General features: G+C 44.6%; 1 pseudogene; it reads right to left on the bottom strand.

Annotated features, from left to right (window-relative positions):
* Positions 1–7117: 7117 nt before the first annotated feature.
* On the bottom strand, positions 7118–9095 carry LOC110316189 (annotated as a pseudogene).
* Between the last annotated feature and the right edge of the window lie 3338 nt (positions 9096–12433).

Below are 12433 nucleotides of genomic sequence, written 5' to 3'. Positions count from 1 at the left end.
AGCTTCCCTCCACAGACCAATCATGTGTAAGCTTCCCTCCACAAACCAATCACGTGTAAGCTTCCCTCCACAAACCAATCACGTGTAAGCTTCCCTACAACAGACCAATCATGTGTAAGCTTCCCTCCACAGACCAGTCATGTGTAATCTTCCCTACAACAGGCCAATCATGTGTAAGCTTCCCTCCAACAGACCAATCACGTGTAATCTTCCCTCCAACAGACCAGTCATGTGTAATCTTCCTTCCACAGACCAATCACGTGTAAGCTTCCCTCCACAGACCAGTCATGTGTAAGCTTCCCTACAACAGACCAGTCATGTGTAAGCTTCCCTCCACAGACCAATCACGTGTAAGCTTCCCTCCAACAGACCAATCATGTGTAAGCTTCCCTCTACAGACCAGTCATGTGTAAGCTTCCCTACAACAGACCAATCACGTGTAAGCTTCCCTCCAACAGACCAATCATGTGTAAGCTTCCCTCCACAGACCAGTCATGTGTAAGCTTTCCTACAACAGACCCTGTGGCCAGAAGAACAGGAGCCACTAAATCACTGAGGAGCCCCCCTGTGCTGCTAAGCACATCACAAGCCAGTAGCTCATTACACCAAATTAATCTTTTAAGCCTTTACAACTAGACCCCAGGAACGTATATGCCTACCGCAATCCACCTAGGATCCCCTGAGCCACCTAGGTCCTTAGGGACCTGCCAGACAAGCAAGGCTCTCTGCTTGACACCTCTCCAAGTTAGATTTATTTATTGCTTACGGTAACAAATAGCCTCCTAAAATACAGAAACAAGCCTGAGTGACTGGAAAGCATTTGATTGACACCTTCTTCATCACCAAGTTGTCAGTTTTAAGAGAAAAAAAGAAAAAAGAAATGATGACCAGGAAATCCTGGAGTTTGAATTTGAACAAGAAAGGATGGATAGGTAAAGAGAGAGCAAATGTGAGAATTCATGAGCATAAATGTGTGTGCAAGAGAATGTGTGTGGGTATCTTAGTGTGTCAGAGTTTGTGACTTCGGAAGACTGTAAGGGTCTAAGACAGTCTGAGTTCGTAAGAGCTGTGTGTAAGAGTATTTGTGTGAAGATGTGTTTAAGAGCATTGTGGGTGCTTGTGTGACTATGTATAATGTGAGTGTGTGACTCAGTTAGGGTATATGAATGTGTACATGTATCTTGAAACTAAATACATTAAGGAATTAACTCATAAAAGAAAGGGGTTTGTTCAGGGTTCAGAATTCTATCAACCCCAATCCAAGATCAGCTTCTCTGTGACTCTGGCCTTTGACAAGGGTGGCATACTCTAATAGGGGCAAATGGCAAAGCAACTGCTTGGGGATGAGACAGGGAACCAAGAGAGGATGGTTAGAATCTTACAATCCCGTTTGAGGGTACACCTCCAGGACTTACCTTCCTAACAGATTCACCCCGTCCAAATATGCTAATTTAAAATAACACAAGCCATTAGGTGGCATCCAACCTCCAAATTATAATGATATCTGTGTGTGTGCACACACGTGCACACATAGTACTGTATACATGAGTATGTACACAAAAATAAGCACATGGGGGTCTGCACTGTGGGAAGTCCACGTAGATCTGAGTGAGCTAGATATTGGGGAGACAATCCTAAGATCTTGCTGCACAGTTTTCCTCACAGAGTGGTGAACACATTGCAGTTAAGTTTTCTCTGACTCTGGCCTGTGCTCTGATATGAAGCCCAGGGCTAGGGTTTGGTGGCAGTGAGAAGGGGGGGATGGGTGGCAGTGGTTGCCTTGACACCCATTGCGCCAGGACATCCCTGAGGCAGTGAACTTGATCCGAATGCCTGTGTTAAGATTTCAGTGCCCTGGCCCAGACATACAGCTTGCAGCCACTCCCCTGGGCTGTGTGCTCCCCAGGATCATGGTAACAGTGGACAGAAATCTTCGGGCTACCCCCTGCCCCCACATCTCAGCAGCCACTATTCTCGTGTGGCCCCCAAAGACTCTACATCAGCTTTGTTTGGAACCGCTTCAGACTGAGAGCTCAGAACTAGGGATATTTTCTAGCTCACCTGGGTCTGCAAAGCTACAGAAGTTTCTGTGGTCCCTGGTCTATGGCCCGGGATGTCAGCCCTGATGGTTTGCAGCAGGTGTGTACCGTGAACTCGGGGGCCGAACCGCTTGGTTGGTGAAACACGACCTGAGCAGGTGTTCAGAGATGGACACTATTTTTAGAATTGTCAATTAGCTGCTACAGGGATGCCTTCTGATAAATGTTGCCATGCTAAACCACACCCTAACTATCCCAAACAACAAATTAGAACATTTCACTTAATACCAGTGGAACAGATTTTCTGATTTATCTCCCAAGTACACAGAAGGTAACAATTTGATTTTTATCCGTGTGACATTTTCAAGGCAATACAAGCCGTTGCTCCTACAATTTGCTCTGGGCTTTGAGAGGCAGATCAATATGATCAATACATCACGTTGAAAACAGTCTTGATTAGTATTTGGTTGAATATGCACAGACTTACCTGGCTTTCTTTGTCTCCATCAGTGAACTTCAGTCACAAGTCACTGACACTCATGGGGACTCGTGGTACTCAGAGATGAAGTTATTGTGGCCAGTGCATATTATTTAAGAAATATCAGTCACAATTTTCAATACATAAATAAATTTAAATAGAAATGTTCCATTTTAACTGGTTAATCATTCCTGGTTTATACATGTTGGTAGTTCTCAGACTTTGTATCTGTCTGAACATGATAGATACATGCAACCAGGACTTCCTATGATGGCAATTCTCAGTGGAGCTTGTAAATTGAGACAGAAAGACGGGGGAGGGGGAGGGGGAGAGGGAGAGAGGGGGGTCTGCTGAAAATGAGTGGCCAGTGGACACGGGTATGCCTCCTGCTGCAGCCCCTTTGAGTCCCTCAGGATTCCTCCATCAAAGGACAGTGGTGGGAACAGTAATCTCGAATCTCAACACAGGTCTTCATCATTCCTAAAGACTTTTCCTCTTTAAATCTCTGTCAGGTTGAGTTTTTCTTCCTGGACCCTGAGTGCCATTCTATAAGAGAATAAGACATGTTATCTATCTCTCCATCTTATGGATGAGGGCAGTGAGCAGTTAAGAATTAACAGGGACAATACCTGAAATATGTGAGTATCTGGCCTGCTTGAATGCTATGCACCAGTTTCCTGTTTAATCTTTGTCTCTTTGAATTCTGATACTCCTGCTCTGTGGACCTGGGTCGTCAGCCCTGAGAATTAGCAGCAGATATGTGCTGTGAACTCTGGGCTACACAGGTTGGTTAGTGAAATGCACCATGAGCACATGTTCAGAGGTGGTGACAATTCATACTAGGCCTATGAGCTGGGCTCTGCCCATGTCACTGTTAGTGTATAAGGACTGGGAAACTGAGGCTGGTTAGTAACAAACGTGAAGGTCATGTCAGGAGCAGCAGATCCAGAATTCATAGCAGGTGTTCCTCCCATGAATAGAACCTTCCTATGGCCGACCCTCCCTGCCAAGTGTAGTGACCAGGCTAAAGGGGTGTCAAGCTAGCACCATGCCTGGAATCAGAGCTGCTTCCAGAACTTTCCACATAAAGTCCCATGTTGGAGAAAACATAGACATAGCTGGTGGTCAGCCTGCCTGGCACACTGATCTTCTAAACAAGAATCATGGCATACCATGCGCCTGGTGTTCCAAGGAGTTAGAACACAAAATTCTGAAGTATCATGAGCAGCCAGTAACTGGCCTAGGACAAACCAGCACCCTCTATATATCTCCTCTTATGTGTTTCCTCCACATAGAGATCTTTGTGGTATGAGCACTCATTGTACACTCCAAGGTGATGTGCTAACCAGTCACAGCCAATATATAAGTAGCTGTTCACATGCAATAGAGCAGACCCTGTTCCCTGAGACCATCTCTGGAGTGCTTCATCTCTGTGCCCTTTTCTGACCCACAGGCATTGCAGCCTAGTCAGGGGATGCCCTGGTGGCAATGGCCTTCTGTCTCATTATTCTTCCAACAAAATGTCTAATACAGGCAAAACTAAAATTACCTAAAACCAAAACCTAAATATAGCTTCAAGCGTGCTGGAAAGAGAAGACATCCTGCTGGTATTTAGGGATGTATTCTGTCTGCCCCCGACTCCAGCACATTCTGTAACATGTGGGTATGTGGGTGTATGTTCTGTCCTCTCCCCACACATGCTCTGACCTGTAGGTGTCGACCTGTATGTTCTGTCCTCACATTCCCTGAGCACCTCCAGAGCCACATGTGGCTTTGTGGCAGCAACAGAGCTGGAAGGCGCATTTTCTGACAGTACGTGGTCAGGAAGAGAGAACATTGCTCATCTTTATCCTCCAAGCAGTGCCTGTGCAAAATGTTCAAGCAAGCTGGCTGAGTCTGTGAGAGGAAACATTTAAAAGCCTCTGAACTTCTAACTGTGTGAGCCAAGGCACTGCACACTTTATAAGCTGCACGTGATTTCTTACACATTGACTCTCCCAGCTCATAGCTATCTCCCCAGGTAGACAGCCTACTCTTCCAGACCAGACGTAATTCTCACCAAGCTGAGAGATGATTCCACTGGACAGTCCTGGCTGTGTGACCATGAAGACATGAATCCCAGTCTGAGTCATGATGACCCCACATTAAAAGGGGGGCAATGGGTTCTTGCTAACCCCAGGGCTAGAGGGGCAGACATGGGTAGATCTCATAATCAGGGAGGCTGGGATTCTTGTTTTTTTTTTTTTTTCCAAATGCAGAAATATTTATTTTGATTTCCTTCATTGTTTTTGGAAATTCTATTTTGGTTTATAAAACATAGAAATAGCCAACACTAAAAGCAAACATTCAATTCCCCATTGTGACAAATTATCCTGTGCAATTAAGAATATGAATATGAAGTTAGGCTACTAAATGCTGATAATATAGTGACAATTCTTTAGTGCAAACCCAGTTGTGCTTCAATAACACACACACTGTCACACAGCCAACAACAGTGGCTTCAAATATATTAACAACAGCTTGGATAGGTCAGTGTGGCAAAGACTCGCAGTAAAGTGAAATGCAGTTAATTTCCCAATTTAACTTTAAAAAAAATATACCTTTGGAAGTTAATCCTAGGATATGAATTTCTTCCAAATTTCTTAACCCCAGAGTTTTGGCTTATCAAATGCATTTCACATAAATCAGGTAGTTTTATAATAAGGATATTTGCTTGTTGCTGTCCATATTAATAAGTACCCATGTGTATTAGTCAGGGTTCTCTGGAGTCACAGAATTTATAGATAGTCTCTATATAGTAAAGGAATTTATTGATGACTTACAGTCTGCGTCCAGTTCCCAACAATGGTTCAGTAGTAGCTGTTAATGGAAGTCCAAGGATCTAGCAGTTGCTTAGTCCCTCACGGCAAGCAGGCAAAAGAGCAAGAGTGAGACCCCCTTCTTCCAATGTCCTTATAGGGTCACCAGCAGAAGGTGTAGCCCAGATTAAAGGTGTGTGCCACCACACCTTTAATCCCAGATGACTTTGAACTCTGAGATCTCCCTGTCTTAATCTTCTGGAATCCATAGCCACTATGCCTCAAGAACTCCATACCAAGATCCAGATCAGAAACTTCTATCTCCCAGCCTTCAGATTAGGGTCACTGGTAAGCCTTCCAATTCTGGATTGTAGTTCATTCCAAATATAGTTAAGCTGACAACCAGGAATAGCCACTACACTATGTATATCAACTTGCTAAATAGTTTTGAAGACATGCTTTGCCTGAGTTTAATTGGGAGGGGCAAAAAAGCAAGTTGATCACCACATTATCACTTGCTATGAAAACCATGATTGGAGCCCAGTGACTGTTACAGATATGGGCTGGTTCCAGGAGGGAGCCCAGTGACTGTTACAGACATGAGTTGGTTCCAGGAGGGAGCAGGTGGACAGCAGTGGAGGTGTCACAGTTGAGCATGGCCAATTCAGGGTGTTCTTTGAAATACCATCTTCATTGCAGAGTCTAAGGCAGGATTCCTTATAACCCCTGGGACGAAGGGGAGGAAAGGGACCAGATTTGGAGAGGAGTCTGGGAACATCTGAGAACATTTGTGTGAGCCACCATTTTGTTTTATCTGAGACTGGGTACCGACATGTTCTGAGGAGGATCTCCTCTTTAATTTACTGAAAATCTTGTGTTCCAGCAGGCACAACATGGACCATTTTTGGAACCCTTACAAACCAGAAAGGTCATGTGAGTGTACTGTATGTAAGGTGGTGAGGGATAGGGGCAAGGGGGAAGAGGGAGTCAAAAGAAAATTCTCTGGTCTACTCTGACTTCCTTCAGCCTGGACAGTTGTTCTTAAAAGGGCAGCTTTCCTCCAGTGCACAGTGCTCTTCAGAGCAGCAGACAGCTGCAGAACACGCAGCAAGCAGCAGATATATCAGAAAGAATAAGTACTAACCCCTCGGTTAGAAAAACAGGACACAGAAGTTGTCACACCCATCTTATTGGTTGAAGAAGTTTTAAATAACTTAGCACTTTTAGGGTTTTGGATAGTGTGTGTCCCCGGGATCACAGGCTGCAACACAGGTGACTGTAAGTAAGGCAGTGTTCCATGCCCTAGACTATCCCTATGGTTACACCCCGTGGACAAGTCCGGCGGCCAGGCATTTCCTTTCCCACACTCACTGCAGGCCAAGTTACCAACGGAAAGGCCATCGGTACGAGGAGAATTGTAGAGGTACAACATTTCTTCTAAGTATTCTTCCTGAGTTAGATCTTGATGGTGGAGTACAGTTGATCTATCTGTAACCTGAAATAGTTGTGTGGCTCTGGTCTTTTCGCCTTCAGTGTTGGAATCAGAAGGCCATTGTCAATAGAAAAGAATTCTGGATGCACAGCAATGCTCTTCAAAGGACCCTGTAATCCTCTTTTCTCTGCCCAGGAAGGTAGGCTCTGAACATCGGGTACCACAATTGCTATGAAAAAGGCCTGCAAGCTTTCTCCATGGACAAACACCTGGGCCACGGCTTCACTCTGCAGGTAGATATTGTCAGTCTTTTCTGGTGCTATGCACTCTCCTTGGGCTAGTTTAAGTATGTGCTTTTCCCTGTCAATAATCAATAATCTTCAAGGTGCCACTTGGCAGCCATTCTCCAATGTCCCCTGTGTGTAACCAGCCATCGCTTCACTGAAGTGTTTGCTTGTCCAAAAATTCTGTCAAACATCCAGATCAGCAGTCTAGAACCGCAGGAAAGATGGTGGGCTGAAGCACCTTGAGGTCGTCAATAAGCAGCCTGATATCTCCTTGGAAAAAAGCCTATCTTAGCTCCATGACACAGCATACACACACTATCATAGTCTCAAACATATGGATAAGAGGCAAGAAAGATATCAGAGCATCATCTGGGGAAGCGATGAATGCACTCTTCTGTCACTTTTATAAAACCTGAGCAATCGTTCATAATGTTTTGATGAGTGATCATTGCTCCTTTGGGGTTGCCTGTAATCCCACTCATGAAACAAATTATCGTGAGATATTCAGGTTCTGGAGGCTTGGGCTTGGTTCTGTTCACTCTTCCAAGGTCCTTCAGAGCTTTTAGGCTGATTTTTACCCCACACTTTTTGCCTCGTTCCACCAGATCATTACCGTAGGAGGCCATGATGATTTAATTGTAAGGCATGGTGTTAACTTATTTTCTACACCTTCTAATAAGAGTTTTGCTTGTCAGCAAAAAATCATAGAGAGTACAGCTTTGTTTACTATGTAGGTGATGGTGTCGGTTCCAAGGGTGTCATAGAGCAGAATAGTCACCACCAAGTAAGAGAAGCATCCCTGCTCAATGATCACCCACTCGGGTCAGTTTTGAGAGAAGAGGCTGATAAACTGCTCTGAGCAAGCCTTGAAACCCTTCTGGATCAGCTGGAACCTATGCATTCATCCAGTTCTGCAAGCTCTTTGTAGGAAATCTACTCGTAGAGCTGGTTTGACTTTCTAGAACCTAACAAGGGCCATTGTTTGACACCTGAATCCCACTCTGGAAGCCATCATACAACGTTCTGATGTCATCATAGTAGCACACAAAGAGCTTGTCATCGTGAAGGACTGCTGATTTTTCAACATCTTCAGAAGTACCCGATATTTCCACAGACTTCATGGAGAGGTCATATGGTGGCTTCTGCCCCACGCTGGGTTGCTGCGATGCTATTTAAGGAGTCACAGCTACAGCCGCTCTCTTAGCTGTGCCACCAGCATTGCAGCAGCAGAGCCGGGGCTGCTGGTAGTGCGAGTGCCATGCCACCCAGGTTGTGATTTTTTAACCCCCCAAATGGTAGGCTTAGTCTTTCCCACATACTATCTTAAGTTTCTGGAAGATTTGATAATTACTCATTACACAGACTTGGAATTATCACTGGAATTCAATGTCCATTTGTCAGCCAAGCAAAGGGGGCTGTCACAGTAGGGGAGGGCAGACACCACCAGAATCCACCTAGACAAATCACTTGGAGCCTTTAAGCCTCGATTTCTTCCACTTGTAAATGGAAAATTTGAGCACCTGTGAGGAAAGCGTTCATTAAATTTTAATTAAGTATTTAAATTTGGCTCCCACTGATTCCTCCCCTCTCCTCCTTCAGTGAGCAAAACCAAGCAGCAATACATTTTCTACTCACAGCTGGCCACCCTCTTCTCTGGGCTTTAGAGCTCAGTGCTCTGAAGTCTGATACAATATGCAGATCAAGCAGGGTGGGCTCCTGCCTCCCACCAGCATCAGGACCAGCCAAGACTGTGTTGAGCAAGTCACTTGGATCATTCACTGTGAACTTCTCCTCCTCATGACCCCAAGCCTTGTGAGAAAGAGCTACCCTTGTTCAAGAGATCAAAGACAAAATATTCACATAGGAATGTACATCTTCAAGTATAACTGCAGCTTTGTCTGGTGGCTCAGGCCTCCAATACCAGACCCTGGGAGGCTGGGGAAGGAGGTTCAAGCCCAGCCCGGGCCACTTGGTGATGCTTTGTCTCAGAGTAAAAAGTAAAGCGTATGGCTGCAGTAGAGCTCCTTGGTAGAAAGCTTTGTTTCCACATGTGAGACCCATGATCGATCTCCAGTTTTTAAAAGAAAGAGCTATTGTGAAGAATTAGTTAATATAGCACTACCCAGGGCCTGAGGTGGGAAGGGTCAACACAGGGCTATGATAGCAACATGAGAAGAGTGTTGCAGTATAGCTCCTGAATGGGGACAGCTCATCCATAGAGTATCTGGGTGGTTCATAAGAACTCAGGCCCTGCCTCTGTGGTTAATCAAGGTACCTGCACCCCAAAAACCTCCTTCCATGGAAGCACCAGGTTTGGCAGAGCAGCACATCTACTCTGTGCACATGCTGGTCCTACCACAGGATCACCTAGTACACAAGGGCTTTAAAGTGGAATCAAATAAGAAGACAAGAGGAGAGTTCAGTGTGGTCCAGCAATGACAGAGGCTGCCAATTGCACACCTACTGAGTGGGAGGTTCCTGAAGGTCATTTAGCCCTGAGGGGAAGGGAACACTCTGGTCAAGAGTTTGAGATAAAAGCTGGGAAGGTGGCTTGGAGGTTAGCAGTGTTTGGTGCTCTTGCAGAGAACCAAAGTTCAGTTCCCAGCACCCATATTGGGTGGCTTACAACCACCTAAAACTCCAGCTCCAGGGCCCCAGACACCTTCTTCTGTCTTCTTCAGATACATGTGCACCAACACAAATGTGGATATAAATTAGAATTTTTAGAAAGCACTTGGGATGCCCAAGACTTTAGGCTGGGAGTCTGGAAGCATACAGGGGATTTACCCTACAGGCATCTCATTGATATAAGATCCCTCTATGACCCAGGAATGGCTTGTATAGGTCTCTTCAGAGACCCTGCTCTCTCTCCTCCTTCCACATCGGTCCCAGGTGATCTTTGTTGTTCCCTGAAGCCAGGTGTGTTAATCTCATCTTCTAACTGGATTTTACACAAATGGAAACAGAGAGATCTACCTTGTTTTGTAGACCATAAGCTGTACCCAACGAGACTTTGTCAGTTTGACACAAACATGTCCTTGGCCATCTCTGCAACACAGAGAGCTGTCCTAGAAGCCTCCTTTGGCCAGGAGCTAAGTAAGGATCAAAGGGAACCCAAGCCACCAACTAAGTTCCCTTTTTTTCTGACCTTGAAACCTTAAAAATACACTTTTCAAAAATTTCCTTCTCTAAACTGAGAGAAGAGAATAAAGGAGGAGTCGGGAAGGCAGAAAGAGAAAGAGTATTTCGGTTTTCTGCCTTGGTATGTTAGGGTGTTCCGGTTTCCATTCTGTTACTCTGACAAACAAATAAACAAACCACTGACCAAAAGTAACTACAGGAAAGAAAGGGCTCATTCTGATTACACTTCCAAGTCACAATCAATTACTGAGGGATGACAGAGAACATGAAACAGAAAACATGGAATAACACTACTTGTTGGCACACTCAGAGGCTCATGCTTAGTCAGCTTTCTTATACAGGCCAGGACCACCTGCCCAGGGAATGGTGTTGCCCACAGTGGACTCGTCCCTCTTGCTTTATTAACAAGACAATTCCCCCAAGGGCATGCCCACAGGCCTGGTCTAACCCTAACCCTAACCCTCCATGGAGGTTCTTCTCACAAATGACTCTGGGTTGAGTCAAGTTGACAAAGCTGACTAAGAATCAGAAGGAAGAAGAGCCAAACACTACTTTATGAAACATGAGAAAATGAGATTTATTGCCTCATAATTACACTCCTATTATGCCTCACTTCCTGAGTGTTTGTCTTGCTGAAGTGAAGCAGAAGGACTTGAAAGCCCCAAGGATATACAGCAAAGTGTCACAAATAACAATGTGAATTAAGGATGCACAATTCACCAACTCTAATAAAATCTCTTTAATTTATGTGTGAGAGCTAATGTGTTCTGGCATACTCCTAATTCCTGCTTTGTTATTTATGAAATGGGAATCTGACAATTCACTAAATCACTATGAGCCATTCCTTTTACAATATGTTTCATTTTCTAGGCACAGATTTATAGTATTATTATTATCATAATCATTATTATTATTCAGGAATCATACTCTCAATGATTCAAATTTAGCAATAAGAAGCAAACTACTTTGGCAATTTTGAATAACATAAACATAGTCTTTACCAAAAATACCTCATTCCTTCTTTGGTGCAGAAACAACCACCTGTGTGCTCCTTTAGGTTCAAAGCTATAAGGAGACTGTAACAGTACGAGTTCCCATCAAAACCAGAAAAGTACATTTTGAGAAATCTGGAAAGGCACTAACTATACTCAAGGCCTTGGAAGGCTCAGCTCCCAGACTGGTGTGGTCTGTGTCTGCCTTGAGCTCTGGGAACAAGTGAAGAGGCGATTTCCAGCTTCTTCAAGGCAAGACCTGTTGACAGGCAATCATCCTGAAGAACAACTTTTAGTTGAGACCACCACTACCTTCATAAAGGGTGCCCAATGGGATACATGCTCTGCTCTCATCCTACCTCCAACCCCCTTCCAGATGCCTCTCGTTCTTAGAACTGAAAGCAGAGACAAGTGGTCCAGGACTGGACATAGCAGCCCAGCAGGAAAAAGGTCAGGACATGTCCACAATGACATCAGGCCCCAGTGGAAGGCAAGACGTTAGTAACTCCAATGACAACTGAAAGTGAAGGCTAAGGGCGCTCAGCTGTTAGGGTGCTTGCCTAGCATGCACAGAGCTTTCATAAACAAGACATGGTACTGTGCCCCTGTAACCCAGAACTCAGAAGGTACAAGCAAAAGAATCAGATGATGAAGGATGAAGGTCATCCTCAGCTGCACAGGGAAGCTAGCCTGAGATACACGGACAATGAAAGATGAACCCTATGGACTGCCAGAGAAGCTAGCCTGAGATACACAGACAATGAAAGATGGACCCTACCTTTGGATTGTCAGAGGAGCTAGCCTGAGATACATGGACAATGAAAGATGACCCCTACCTATGGATTCTCAGAGGAGCTAGCCTGAGATACACGGACAATGAAAGATGACCCCTACCTATGGATTGTCAGAGGAGCTAGCCTGAGATACACGGACAATGAAAGATGAACCCTATGGACTGTCAGTGGAGGGAGTTGCATTAACATGAAACCTAACATTTGTAAACTCTGAAGTACCACTGCCTCTTATATCAGACAGTAAGGTGACCTTCTCCTAAGGGAGTTATAACTTACAGGTTTCTCTGCCTGCTTCATAGAAAAGATAAAAATTTAAGACTTAAAAATTCTTTAGAATTTCTTTCTTTTTGTTTTTTTGTAGACTACACATTTATTTTTTTATTATTATTATTTTCTTTATTTACATTTCAAATGCTATCCCGAAAGTTTCCCATACCCATCCCCCCACCTCTGTTCCCCTACCCACCCACTC

This window comes from Mus pahari, chromosome 2, assembly GCF_900095145.1.
Source record: "Mus pahari chromosome 2, PAHARI_EIJ_v1.1, whole genome shotgun sequence".
Classification (NCBI taxonomy): Eukaryota; Metazoa; Chordata; class Mammalia; order Rodentia; family Muridae; genus Mus; species Mus pahari.
Note: the sequence above shows the minus strand (reverse complement) of the source record. Positions and strands in the feature narration are given on the sequence as shown.